The following is a 14,482-nucleotide window of genomic DNA, read 5'->3' as shown; positions in this document are numbered from 1 at the left end:
CTTATGAACCTTTAGGTAACGCTAAGGACTCAAGTTGATTATGTATAACCATCACTCAAGCGTCTCAGCAAGCAAGAATGTATCAATATTTATGCTTGTAACGACAACAAGACCAGTATTGCCTTCGTCCTGCTTACTCTGTACTGTGTTGTAAAAAATTTCTTCTAATAAAATCTTCTTGAAATCAAAAAAAAAAAGCATTATGCTCCAAATGACCCTTTATAAGTGAGAGCTCTGGTCATTTGAAATGACAATTGCCTTTTACTTACTTGGCTGTGCTACTTGCTATTTTGCATTAGACTCAAGTCAGACTTTTGCTTCACACGTGTTGTGTTTTATTTTTAGCGAATCTATTTTTTTTTGTTTTCTCCCTTCCTTGTTATCTTTGTTTCACTACTTTTTTCATTCTTTCTCACCTTATTTTTGTCTTGCACCCTATTTGTTCATTACTCCTTTTCATTTTTCTTTCTGCTGCTGACTCTTTCTGCTTCTCTTTTTCTCCTGTGTTTCTTTCATTTTTTCTTTCGTTGTCTCTTTGCATCTCATTCTCTTATTTTTGCCTCTCAGTCTTCTCTCTTTTTTAATTCATTTTACTTCCTCTCCATTCTCTCTCTCTTGATATTTTGGTCTTTCTTACATTTGCTCCTTTCTCAATTTTTTTAATCTACCAGTTTTTCCTTCAGGTTCCATTTTGTGACACTGAGTAGAGAAGTCTGCAGAAAGTGTTAAAGTTGCTGATCTATTTTTTCTCCTTCTGTACTTCTACAGACCCTTCGGCTTCACATCAAACCATAGCCTTATTACCCCACACTTATTTATCAACGTCTGTGCTTTTGCTGTAACTACAAGGCCTTAAGAAATGACCAAGTCCCAAGTGTGCTTGACAAGCAGTTGCTATGGCTCTCTCATGTTTGCTTTAGTTGAATGCCCATATATAAGCCATAATTGAAAACATATTAATGATTGAATGAATGCATGGAAAGCGCCTATGCTGGGGAATGCCCCATTGGCTGTGTATTATTTGTGCAACATTTCTATAATATATATCTCACATGCAACTTCTGTATATATTGAGCAGGTCCACACTGGCACCTGGCTCCTTGCAGCTGTTGAATAATAAGATACATTGGAATCTCATTGTCTTATGTCTTTTATTTATTAATTGCAGACCTACACAAATTTGGCGAAGAATGCACGTCTGAATCGGGATCTCCTTGTGAGGATCTTGCAGTCAAAGAACAGCCCTTCGCATTGGTGAGAGTGGACAGTTTGGCGGCTATCTTTGGCGCCATCCTTAAGGACCTGGTTTATTCTGTGCAGAGACTTCTCCCTGTATAGCCAGGGACTGCCTAAAAACCCCCACCCTTCCTTTATCAAACATTATTAACGTGACATGAGAGGGATTTCTTTGGAAGCGGGAGTCGTACAACCCCCGGTCGTATTTATTAAACATACAAATAAACAAAATTGAAATAAACAATATTTACATGATTACACAGAAAACTTTCCATGACATAGATTACAATTGATAAATACAGATATCGGATGACTAACCTTAACATAATTCTAGTGCAAGGTATTTCCTATCCGAATCTAACATATTAACCATAATCATACAGTAATTACGTTTCTGCGTTTCCTATTTGGGCCTACGGCAAGGTCACTAACTGGTGTCAGATCCTTATCAATTAACCACGGCCTCCAGTCAGAGTGCGCATGCGCAGAGGGCCCGTTTACCGTGAGGGTACTTCCCCTCCCACCTTTACCCCCGTACGCTCTATTAAATCCATTAAAGGGGGCCCTTGCATCTCTGCGCCGTTAAACGGCATCATTGTGCACGTGCGGGGTAGCCAACCAGCCTAGAGAAAGTGTGACTCCCCCGCACCCATCTAGCCAACAGGCTGTAACTGCCCCTGGAGTTCTAGGTGAGTCCACTTGTCCCTCCCCTTGGGCGACCCCATTCAAGAATGGCGCCGCCCTCTACGGACCTTAAATTTACTGCTCACCAATCATGACCTTACCGCCACAGGCCAGCGCAGTTGACTGACTATCTGGCCCCCTACCCTCCTACACTGAAAGGTCATGCCATGTCCTTAACCTTTTCCGTGCTCATGACGAGCTAAGCTCGTCATGAGGCACGGTCGCGCTGTGCTCGTCATGACCGTTGCGCCGCGCCCACGCAGGGATAATTCCCCTGCTGTGCTGGGCGTTCCATTGAAACGGGCGTGGTCATGACGAGCTCAGCTCGTCATGAGCACAGCGCCACCGTGCTGCATGACGAGCCAAGCTCGTCATGAGCACCGCGGCGCTCTAGCCAGGCCATTATATTTTCTAACAGTATTTCATTCCCTACCCTAGTCAGATGGACCCCGTCTTTTAAGAAGCACGGCTCCCCCCTGATACACCCCTGTGCGATCGTCTGTAGCTGAGGAGACCTGAACAATTTCCCTATTTTATTGTTGATCTTCCTTACCAAGTGATTCAACGCTTTTACAGAGACTCCCCCCTCCATTTAAATCTGGGTACCATCTGAGACCATACAGTGGTGCAGCCCTGACGTGTCTTAGCTAGCCACCCCACTTCTGAGATTATGTCTTCCATCAAGCCTCTTCTACCCAGATTTGCCAGATCGTTCCCACCTAAGTGTGGGATAACTATGCTGGGTGGAGCCCCATGTTTACCCAAAAGATCTGTAATGAAACCCCTGAACTGACTAAGGCAGAGACACCCTTTCCCATGGAATGATACCCTAAAATTGGCCTGCTCAACTCTGTGTCTTTAATTTCCTGAAATAAAAACTGCATTCAAACGTTTTACATATGAATGACCAATGACCCAAACAACATGTGATCCTGCTACCTGTGGATGTGTCCGTCCTTGTATTGTATTTTGCTACTGGTGCGCCAACGTCAGTTACCCCCCTGCGTGACAGGTTTGAGAAACTGAAATGTAAGCAGAGATGGAACATGCGTCAGTACAAGTGAGAAACGCCACACTCACAGCGTGTAGCCGCACATAGCGCTTATAACAATTGGAGGACCACTTCCCAGTCTTTTTCACACTGTTGCTGTGCAAGCCTCCAGCTGTTGTTTCTGTGGCAGCCCCTATTCTGAACGAGTGTGTCCCAAAGCTCTTAGGATCCAAACATGCCTTGTTTATTGCCATGTCCATGAACCTCTTAAACTGCACCTGGTGAGCGGGGTCCCATTTGCATGTATTAGTAGCACTCCCCCATTGCACTATTCCTCTGTCGTAGGAATGTCTCCAGCTGAGTCACCGGGCAGCAAGGATTATCACATGCACGGTGGAGTCCTATCCCTTCGCCACGGGATTCCTGGTCTGTTTCGAGTTTTCTAACAGATATTAGTAAAGTGTCGGCCTGTACTTTTGCATGTTCAGGCTGCAGCCCTCCTTGCACATCCTGTTTATTCTGCGCCACCAACTCCCCTATCCTAAAGGCTCCATAAAAGGCCAATAAAAAGGCGGCTCTGAATAGCAACGCCTCCCCTGTCGAGCTGCAAATGCCATCAAGGACTGCTAATAGTGATGTCAGTAGTTCTATCCCAATTGGGCGTCTTGTGTCTGGTGCTGACCCCTGGAGATGTCACCACCCCTTCAGTGCCTTTCTAACAATGAAACTATTAGTAGGATCCCTGCTGCTCTTGATTTGTGCGAAGAAAGAGGGGAACATCCTTTACAACGCAACTTTTACAACGCACTACCATTATGACGCAACTTTTACAACGCAAGTTATTACAACGCATTGCGCTGGGGGGCGCTCTAGGATAGGGAACAGTTTAATTACTATCCCGCGCCCCCAACGCAAGTCGTTGTAACGACTTGCGTTGTAAAACCTGCGTCGTAAAGGCATGCGTTGTAAAAGCATGCGTTGAAACGTCATACATCCGAAGAAAGAGATTGCTGCCACATGTCGCCGCAGAGTGCCTTTCCTTATTTAAAGTATTTAAACACCGCAGGAATGCCCCTGTCTCATGCCACCTTTCTACCCAATCCTGCCCCAAAAAAGCGCAGTAAGCCCAAAACGGCCCTTCATAAGCTTTCCTGGTCTTGGGAGCTAGGCTAGCTAGGGTGTACGTTGTTACAACGCATTCCTTTACCACGCATGCTGTTACAACGCAAGTTTTACAACGCAAGCCTTTACAACGCATTGCTTTGGGGGGTGCTGGATAGTGAATAGTTTAATTTACTATTCCAACTCCAGTCCCCGTGGATAGTAGGGAAGGTGTTGGATAGTAAATTAAAACTATTCCCTATCCTAGATCGCCCCCCCAGTGCAATGTGTTGTAATGGTTTTCTTTGTAAAACCTGCGTTGTAAAGGCACTGCATGGTAAAAGTTGCGTGGTAAAGGATGTTTCCCGGCTAGCTACCACGAGGTTCTATAGCTGAGGGCACCAATCAGCCAAAGTACTTCCGGGAAGAGTGTTGGTGTTGCCTCCGCAGAGGGTAGGTGTTTCCTGAAAACCTGCATCTTGAAGCAAGAGAGTGCGTCAGCAGCATTATTCACGACCCCTGGGACATGTTTAGCCTTAAACTGTATGTTCAGTTTCATACATAACAACACTATTTCCTTCAACAGGCGGAGGATCATTTTACACCGTGCAGCCTGTTGGTTGATGCATTCTACTACCGTCATGTTGTCTGACCAGAAAATCACAGATTGATTACGCAGATGATGAGGCCAAACAGTGAGTGCCACTCAGATAGGAAAGAGTTCCAGGAAACCAATGTTGGCTGTCACACCATTCTCCACCCACCACGTCGGCCAATGTTGTGCCACCCATTCATTCCCAAGTATGGCACCAAATCCCACACTGCCCGCAGTGTCATTCCATAAATCTGAATCCGCAGAAGTAGTGGGAGGACCGGGCCACACCAACCTGCCGTTGAAACCCTCCAGAAATGCCATCCAAATAAGTATGTCCTGGCGAACCTCAGATGACAGTCTTGTGTGATGGTGTTTTTCTTGGAGACCTTTGATGGCCTGTGAGATGGAGCGGGAGAATGGTTTTGCCATAGGTATGACTCTTAGTGCAAAATTCAACTGACCCACTGTCTGTTTTAACTGATGTAAGGTTACTTTATCTTTTGCCAGGCATTGTTGTAGTGCTGTCTTAAATTTAGCAATTTTTCCCTTAGGTTACCGGAAACACCCCTGTACTGAGTCTAATTCAATGCCCAGGAATTCTATTGTGGTCGCTGGGCCCACCGTCTTCCCTGGGGCCAGGGGAACCCTGAAGGCACGCATGAGCGCTCAAAATTCCTGGAATGCCCAAGCACACACCCGGGAGTCCGCTGATCCCAGAAAAAGAATATCATCAAGATAATGCATGACATATTGGTGCCCCGTTGCCTGTCTAAAAACCCATTCCAAAAATGAACTGAATTTTTCAAAGTAAGCACACTTTGTCCTGAAACTTAAAACCCAGAAGGTGGTAATCAAGAGGATGAATCAGCAGCAAACGGAAGGGAGACTCAAAATCTGATATGGCTAGCAAGGCCCCTGGGCCCAGACCCCTTAGCATATCCACTGCCTGGTCGAAGGAAGCATATTTAACACTACAGATTTCCTCATTGATGGCGTCATTCAATTTATTGCCTCTTGGGGTTGACAGATTATGAATCAACCTGAACTCCCCCTCCTCCTTCTTTGGGACCATTTCAAGGGGTGAGTAAACAAAATTGTGTACAGGGATGTGATGAAAAGGACCAGCTATTCTGCCCAAGCGTAATTCTTTTGCAATCTTTGTTGCTGCCACCCCAGGATTGGTCCTTATAGAAAGCTGATTTTTGCAATCTGGTGTCCCTATGTAATTAAATGCAGGAATCCTAAAGCCATACAGAAAACCTTCTTGTAAGGTCCTAGCCGTGGCATGATCTAGGTACTTGTTTAACCAAGGAGTCATAGCCATGACGTCAATAGGTGAGTGTGTCACAAGTTGTCACCTCTCCTCACTCCTGTTTCTTCTTTACCCTATAAAATAATTTTTTGAGGCATTTTGATTCTGGGTGAGATGGGTTAGCGCAGATAGAGCATACGTGCCTGAACTTACAGGTGCCCAGGGCCCTGGTGCATGTCCGCCTATTAAAATACCAACATGTCCCTTTTTGTCCCCCCCGCTCCCCGGACTAAGGGCCGTGCCCATGGTTTGGGGTGGCCGTAAGGGCTGAGAAGCTTGGAATGTGTGACCCCTGTTTAAATTTTGCACTGTGTTACCAGGCTGCCCTGGCCAAAACTGATCCAACCATGTGATCGTGTCGACTCGGTCCCAGGAAAGTGATGTGTCAGATGCCCTACCCTTTCTGAAATTCCCGTCCTATTCCTTTCACCCTATGCCCCCATATTTGTCATGAGACATAGTAATCCTGCTCTGGTAACAAGCCATCTCTGCTTGTATGTTAGGAGAACGCTCGGCTGTTATTGCCATAAATACTGAAAAGGCCCTAATCCAGTTGATCAAATTCTCCTGTACACTGCATTTCAACAGTTCACTGCGTCACTAGGAAGCATCCAATCCTTCTGTTTCTTTGAATACTCCATTTCTCTTTCATCCACGAGTAGAGAAAACATATTAACGTAAGCATCAGACCATACCAATTCTTTCACTTCCCGTGTTACATGCCTGGCCAAATGTTCCCTTTCTGTGCGCGACTCACCCACGCCCAGTAATGGCAATGTCACTTCCTTACCTATTGCAACCACTCCAGCTCGCTCCGTCAGCTTGTACTTCCCATGGCTGCTCACTGGCACATCTTTGTTGTTTCCTGCTAAAGGAACCACCCCTGTTGGTTGCGGAAGAGATGGAGTACCTGGCCCCTCGCTTGGCGTCCCGCCTGGTGTTGCAATAATCTTTGCCACCATCTTTTTTTGCCTCAGCCAGGGGGTCCTCCCCTACCTCCTTTGCCTCCACAGAAGTTGGCAACATCCCTCCCCTCCCTAACCAAGGGAGAACTGCCGCTATCTGTGTCACTACTTCCTGTGGGACCTGATTGATGTCTATTGGGGTACTAGATGGGGCACCACCCTGCGGGGCCACCCATACAGGGACCAGTGGGACAGGTGTAGGGACCACTGAAACAGGTGTAGAGACCACTGGGGCAAGTATCGGAACCACTGGAATATGAGTGGGGACCACTCTGATAGGTGTGGGGGCCAATGGGTTAGGTGTGGGGACTAATGGGATATGTGTGGGGACCACTGGGATAGCTGTGGGGACCCCCGGGACCAGTGTGAAAGGGACCCCAGTGGGACCCCCGCCCATAGGAACCTCCCCCGATGGACCGGGCCTATCTCCACCTGCCCCATATGAGTGACTGGCACAGGGCTATTTCTTGGATCTTCCCCTTTTTGGGCCTAGCCCGCCTGGGGAGTGGAGCCAATTCACCCCTGGGTTTTGGTGGCACTATGGTTCGCTTAGGCCTCCCAACTGCTTCACTCTACCCTTCAACTCTTTCTCTGAGTTCCGCCAGGCTCTGCCCTAGTTTTTCAACCTTTCCCCATCTCCACCCCACAATATTTGCCTGTCCTGGAATCTTGTCCAGGTCCTTACCTGCGTGCTGTTGGAGGCACACAAACTGGCCATGAACACCACGCAACTGGAGCCGCGCCAAACCAGCTAACCTGGGTGTTGGGCGAGTAATCTCAAGCTCGTGCGGCCCACAGAAGCAGTGAAATGCAGACCTGTCTGTCTCCTCTGTGGTGAGGTCCTTGTGCCACCTCCGATGCGCTTCGCAAGGAAGAGTGACGTCCTCCCAAGGATGTGCGCTGGAACTGTTGTAAGAAACACAAAACACCGGTTTCGCTGCATGGTGCCCTACTGGCTTGACAAGAATCTACAGCTTTAGGCAGCTATCTTTGTTTATTATACAGCACTAGGTTGCACCACTGTTCTATAAACATAACTAAACTGATGTTTTCCACACGTAGAACCTGCCCTTTTCACAAGCGAATGTTAATTGACACTGCTTTGGGTGAATGCCCTCACACTTGACTAAACCACTTCCTTAAACACCCAGCACTTCAGGACCTGCTATGGTAAATGTCCCCACACTTTGGCTAAACAATTTCAATAAAGCCTAGCCTGAAAGACCTCACTGCTTAGTCAGTAAAGTACTGACAACAAGCCCGCTTATGCTGCCCCCGTACTGCAAGATTCCTTCAGATTGCGGCCCTGAAAGACTGTGCACCACTTCTTAAAATCCCACCCCAAAGCGCTTCCTATAGCTGGCACACTCTGTTTAAAAATGTCCCCCTGCCGCTCATCGCGTATTGCGGGAATACCCAACGGAGAATGCTGGAATCTAATTAGGGGGTGAGTACACACACAAAATTTGGGGCCTTCAGCTATAATTACCCGCATCAAATGCCCCCAATAGGTCACCAAGCAATGCCCACACACCGAGCTCACACCAATTCCCCTTTTTACACTGACTGTGTCGCGTTCTAAGAACCTGCCGGGTGAAACAAAATCGACGGGAGATGCTCCCAGCACCTCGGTAGTCCCCTCGCTCAAAAATACTGCCCGGAAGATCACGCGACGGCTTACGGCTCCTCCCCACGGTTGTATACCCTGCTAGGGAGATAAAAACAAAGGAGACTCTCCTGCAGCGGCACGCAAACTGCCTGGAAGACTGCACGGCGGCTTCATTGCTCCTCCCGGTGGTCGTAGACTCCCTCGAAGCGTGATGCCGATTCCTCCCTGCAAACAATCGAACCTGCAAAGGAAAACAAGAAAAAGAATTACAGCCTCTCTAGAGGCTGAAGGTGCAGGCTGTGGAGTGCGGAGTCAAAGAGGCAGACACCACGCTCCCCGGCCTTTTAACCCCGTACATGCCAGGCCAGTTCTAACCGGCCTGGCCTTTGCTCCCTGGTGACCCGGAAGTGATTCTATCACTTCCGGGTCACTGGGAGACCCGGGGTCCATTCAGCATTAAGGCGCACCTGTTGCGTCATTGTAGACATGCTTGCGCCAACACAGAGAGAGGGTGGGGGCCGGTGCGCCCGCAGTACTTGTGGCAGGGCCGATGCCGGCCCCGCCTTTCTCTTCTCCACCTCACTACATGTTAGTTCCTCCAAGATTTATGCTTTCATTGTTCCAGCTGTTTAAATTGGCAGTTTGACTCTAAGTGTAACTTTAGATGAGCACATTTTAGTTAAGTTTTCTTTTGTTCTCTGTACACATTGCTGTGGTTGCTTTCTTGTACTGTTAAAACAATTGCACAAAGCCTCTCTTACCATTTGACATCCGCCTCCAATAGCAGGCCACAAGTAAATGTAGTGGCTTCATAGTCACTATTGTCTACATGCTCCTATTTTAGATTGCCCAGTGTATATGGGTAGTCACCACGTAGAGGAAAGCAGGACACCACACTGCTCAATGCAGATGGAGACCACTTTGTGGATTGCACCTGCCTAAGGGATCGATGTGGTGCTATGCAAGACTCCTATGTTGTCTGCACCGCACAATGCTTTATAGAGGTCAAAAGCTGGTAGGTGTCAAAAGTGCCCAGACAGCCACATTGGTTGCTCTGATCATAGGTTGTTGTGTTGCTAGTACAATGAAGGTTAACATTTACACTGATGATTTGGGGTAGCCCATGGTTTTGGCCTGCTGTGGACTAAGAGTGGTTTCCTCACATCTGCTGGTCAACAAATGCAACATGCCTAACTAATTTGCAACCTTCTGCATGCTCTGTTATTGCTATCTAAAGTAGCAATAATTAAATGAGCAGCACACACTTAGAAGACGTATAATGTCTCCAGGGTTAATGCCTTTGTGGAAAGCAAAGCCAAAGAAATGGCATTGTCAAACAGAATTCATCGTAATCAGAGACAGAGACTACACCTCATGATGTTCATTTTGACCCACAGTCCATTCATAAACAAGTTCCAAATGAAGAATCCCGATTATAGTCACAAGGTGGTTGTTTGCAAACAGAGGAGGGAATATGGGTTGGTTCAAATGGAAATATATGTCTGCCTATGTATCTTTTCTCATCAATGGCATGATTATTTTTGGACCCTCTCATGTGGGGAGGAATGGAATTATCGCACTGTTTTCTCAATGTTGGTATCATTAACATTTTTGCCAGGAAGTTAAAAGACTGCCTAAAAGTTGTACAGTGTGTGCATAGTATAATGTTGGTAAATCTGGACATTTTCCCCCATCCCAGGGACCTTTTGAGAGTTTGCAAATGGATTTTATTAAAATGATGCCTAGTAGCAAATACAAATATGTGTTGGTCAACGTTTGCAAGTGGAGTGAGGCCTACGCAACCAAGATGCCGATTCCTCCCTGCAAACAATCGAACCTGCAAAGGAAAACAAGAAAAAGAATTACAGCCTCTCTAGAGGCTGAAGGTGCAGGCTGTGGAGTGCGGAGTCAAAGAGGAAGACTCCACGTTCCCCGGCCTTTTAACCCCGTACATGCCAGGCCAGTTCTAACCAGCCTGGCCTTTGCTCCCTGGTGACCCGGAAGTGATTCTATCACTTCGGGGTCACTGGGAGACCCAGGGTCCATTCAGCATTAAGGCGCACCTGTTGCGTCATTGTAGACATGCTTGCGCCAACACAGAGAGAGGGTGGGGGCCGGTGCGCCCGCAGTACTTGTGGCAGGGCCGATGCCGGCCCCGCCTTTCTCTTCTCCACCTCACTACATGTTAGTTCCTCCAAGATTTATGCTTTCATTGTTCCAGCTGTTTAAATTGGCAGTTTGACTCTAAGTGTAACTTTAGATGAGCACATTTTAGTTAAGTTTTCTTTTGTTCTCTGTACACATTGCTGTGGTTGCTCTCTTGTACTGTTAAAACAATTGCACAAAGCCTCTCTTACCATTTGACATCCGCCTCCAATAGCAGGCCACAAGTAAATGTAGTGGCTTCATAGTCACTATTGTCTACATGCTCCTATTTTAGATTGCCCAGTGTATATGGGTAGTCACCACGTAGAGGAAAGCAGGACACCACACTGCCCAATGCATATGGAGACCACTTTGTGGATTGCACCTGCCTAAGGGATCGATGTGGTGCTATGCAAGACTCCTATGCTGTCTGCACCGCACAATGCTTTATAGAGGTCAAAAGCTGGTAGGTGTCAAAAGTGCCCAGACAGCCACATTGGTTGCTCTGATCATAGGTTGTTGTGTTGCTAGTACAATGAAGGTTAACATTTACACTGATGATTTGGGGTAGCCCATGGTTTTGGCCTGCTGTGGACTAAGAGTGGTTTCCTCACATCTGCTGGTCAACAAATGCAACATGCCTAACTAATTTGTAACCTTCTGCATGCTCTTTTATTGCTATCTAAAGTAGCAATAATTAAATGAGCAGCACACACTTAGAAGACGTATAATGTCTCCAGGGTTAATGCCTTTGTGGAAAGCAAAGCCAAAGAAATGGCATTGTCAAACAGAATTCATCGTAATCAGAGACAGAGACTACACCTCATGATGTTCATTTTGACCCACAGTCCATTCATAAACAAGTTCCAAATGAAGAATCCCGATTATAGTCACAAGGTGGTTGTTTGCAAACAGAGGAGGGAATATGGGTTGGTTCAAATGGAAATATATATCTGCCTATGTATCTTTCCTCATCAATGGCATGATTATTTTTGGACCCTCTCATGTGGGGAGGAATGGAATTATCGCACTGTTTTCTCAATGTTGGTATCATTAACATTTTTGCCAGGAAGTTAAAAGACTGCCTAAAAGTTGTACAGTGTGTGCATAGTATAATGTTGGTAAATCTGGACATTTTCCCCCATCCCAGGGACCTTTTGAGAGTTTGCAAATGGATTTTATTAAAATGATGCCTAGTAGCAAATACAAATATGTGTTGGTCAACGTTTGCAAGTGGAGTGAGGCCTACGCAACCAAGAACTGTGATGCATTAACTGTGGCCGAATGCCTCTTGAAAGAACTAATACCACGCTTCAGTGTACCAAAACAATTAAGCTTAGACAATGGACCAGTATTTGTTTCCCAGGGGATAAATGTAAAATGCAACGGTCTGGGAATAACGTTGAAACTTCACTGTGTCTATCACTCATTCGCAATGAGTGCAGTGGATAGGAAAAATGAGGTGCTGAAAAACAAGACGGGGAAAATATGTGCATCCACTGATCTGTCTAGGATAGATAAACTACCATTGGCACTGATGGCAATGAAAGGCACCCCTGAACCCCCTGATTACATGTCTGTAGTGCCACTGACTAAAGCTGTAGAATTTCCCTTCTTATATGAAATGTAATACTGGGTTCTACCACTCCTTCATCAAGATCCTGGTCCCGGATAAGAAATGAGAAACAAGACAACTGGGTATTTGTACCATTCATAATATCAAAACAGAAGAAGTACAGCTCATTGCTTACTATGATAGGAATATCAGGGCTGGCTTTGGCAATAATACTTTAAAAATAAAGGATGGGAGGTGTGGCTTGACTAGGAATGGAGTAGGACGCAGTCCACCAGAGCTCCGTATTGCCGTAGTCCCTGCAGCATGTTGCAGCGGAACACGTCGGCTCCACCGAAACTCCAATAAGCAGCCCAATGTGGGAGGGGACCTGATTTGTTCATTGCCTGTGATTATGGTATATGACACTTGTGTGGGGCAAAACAGCCTAATATGCTCCCGAGCCCTGAGCCCGGGAACAGCCGCCATCATGAAGGAGGAGGCCTGCCAGGCTTAGAAGGGCCCGCACGGAAAAATCAGACAACCCGGAAGGCTTCCGGACATGTTCTGGTGTTGGTGTGACTGGGGAGGGCCGAACCGGAAGTGACGGACAAGTCCAGAGCACCCAGACCCATGCACTATGCTGACACAAGCAGTCCACTGAAGCGTACCCTGCTCAAACTTGCCGCTATTGGCAGTTGCATTTTAGGGGGCCTATGCTCGTGGGCCAGCTGCTGCTTTGCTGGGGCTGGTCCCCCAAGAAGGAGTGTGTTCCACCCAGGGACCTGTCATTGAGGATTGGAGGCCCCAGCCCTCATGTTGATGCTCGAGAGGTATCTGCATTAGTGACTGTAGGTGGCACAAGGTGAGCCTAGCCTCAGGCGTTGGTGATCTGTGGGACTCAGCTGGCAGCCGGCACTACCCCCCTCAGAGTGGCATCAAACGTGCAGGATCAGGAGGATGCAACTACAATAGACTTACACCAGGGTCCATGACTTTGGGGGCCATCACAAAGAAGAAGTAGCGTTGGGCCCAGCATGGCCCTGTCACAATCAGCAGGTATTTCCTGGGGAGCCCAAGAGCAAGCAGCAGCTGTAGTCATTCCGGTGAAGGCCACCCAAATTGAATTGACAAGGCACACAGCACTGAGGGGACTGAATGGTGGATTAGGGATCCGCGGAGCCCTCTTGCTTACCCTGCCGGAAGGCCTTCTCCTCAGTGGCTGTACCTGGGCAGGAGGAAGCTCCCAGCACTGAAGCGCCGCAAGCTTAAACTGATATCTGGCAGCCCTCCCAAAAGTGAGGTGCAGAACAAATATACACAGGAGGCACCTAAGATCTGCCTAATCGGGGCACAATGGAGAGGTGAGGGGTACAGCACAATATTTTAAGCCTAGGGGTCCATTCTGACGGTGATGGGGTGCTGAAGCTGGCACAGTGAGGTGCATACCTGGAGACCTGGAGTAGTCCTGGCCCAAATCCTGGCCAAGAGCCCCAGAGTGGTCCTGTGGAGAGACTGATTGTCCCTGCAAGGGAGGGTCCCCAACCGACAGCGTTTCCTATACCTGTTCATGAGGGGTGCCTCGGGAAGTGTGGCTTATACCTTCCAAGCTCATTCCCGCCTAGGTGTCACCCCTCCCCTTTGCTTGAACGCCCAGCCTGCACCAGAAGTCTCAGAGAGTCTTACTTTGAGCCACAGCATCTGACTGATCCTAGGGTGGTTGGTAGTGGCCTACCCACTTCCAGTGCTGAGTACACGGCTAGCTTGGGCACCCTCCTTCATTGCAATACTGAGAGGCAAAGCTACCAGGAACAGTTTGATGGCCTCCCTCTGGGCCAAATCTTCCTCTGCGGGCATCAGTGGTAAGGGTGAGTCCTCCTCACAGTCCCCTGAGAAACCCGTTCTTCTCCCCATCATGCAAGACTATGTGGATAATTCCTCTATGACATCCAGCTGGAAATTGGCTCCCTCAAATTGGGTTTTCAAAGTTGTATTCAGGACCTTCGCACAGACATCTCCTCCCTGGGCGCGAGAGTGGACGATCTTGAACAAACAATAGACTCGCTAGGGGAGGCCAGGAGACAAGTTGGAGACGCATGGTCACTCTGAAAGAGCAATAGATTGAACTGCAGGCCAAGCAGGAGGACCTTTAGAATTGGAGCCGCCATAACACTATCCACATAAGGGTGGTACCCTGGGGAGCAGGGGAGGATATCATGGCCTTCACTATGGATTTACTTTGGGCCATCCAGTCACTTACCCTGGACAGGGCGAACAGCATCACAGCTCTAT

This window comes from Lissotriton helveticus, chromosome 6 (assembly GCF_964261635.1).
Source record: "Lissotriton helveticus chromosome 6, aLisHel1.1, whole genome shotgun sequence".
Taxonomy (NCBI): domain Eukaryota; kingdom Metazoa; phylum Chordata; class Amphibia; order Caudata; family Salamandridae; genus Lissotriton; species Lissotriton helveticus.
Note: the sequence above shows the minus strand (reverse complement) of the source record.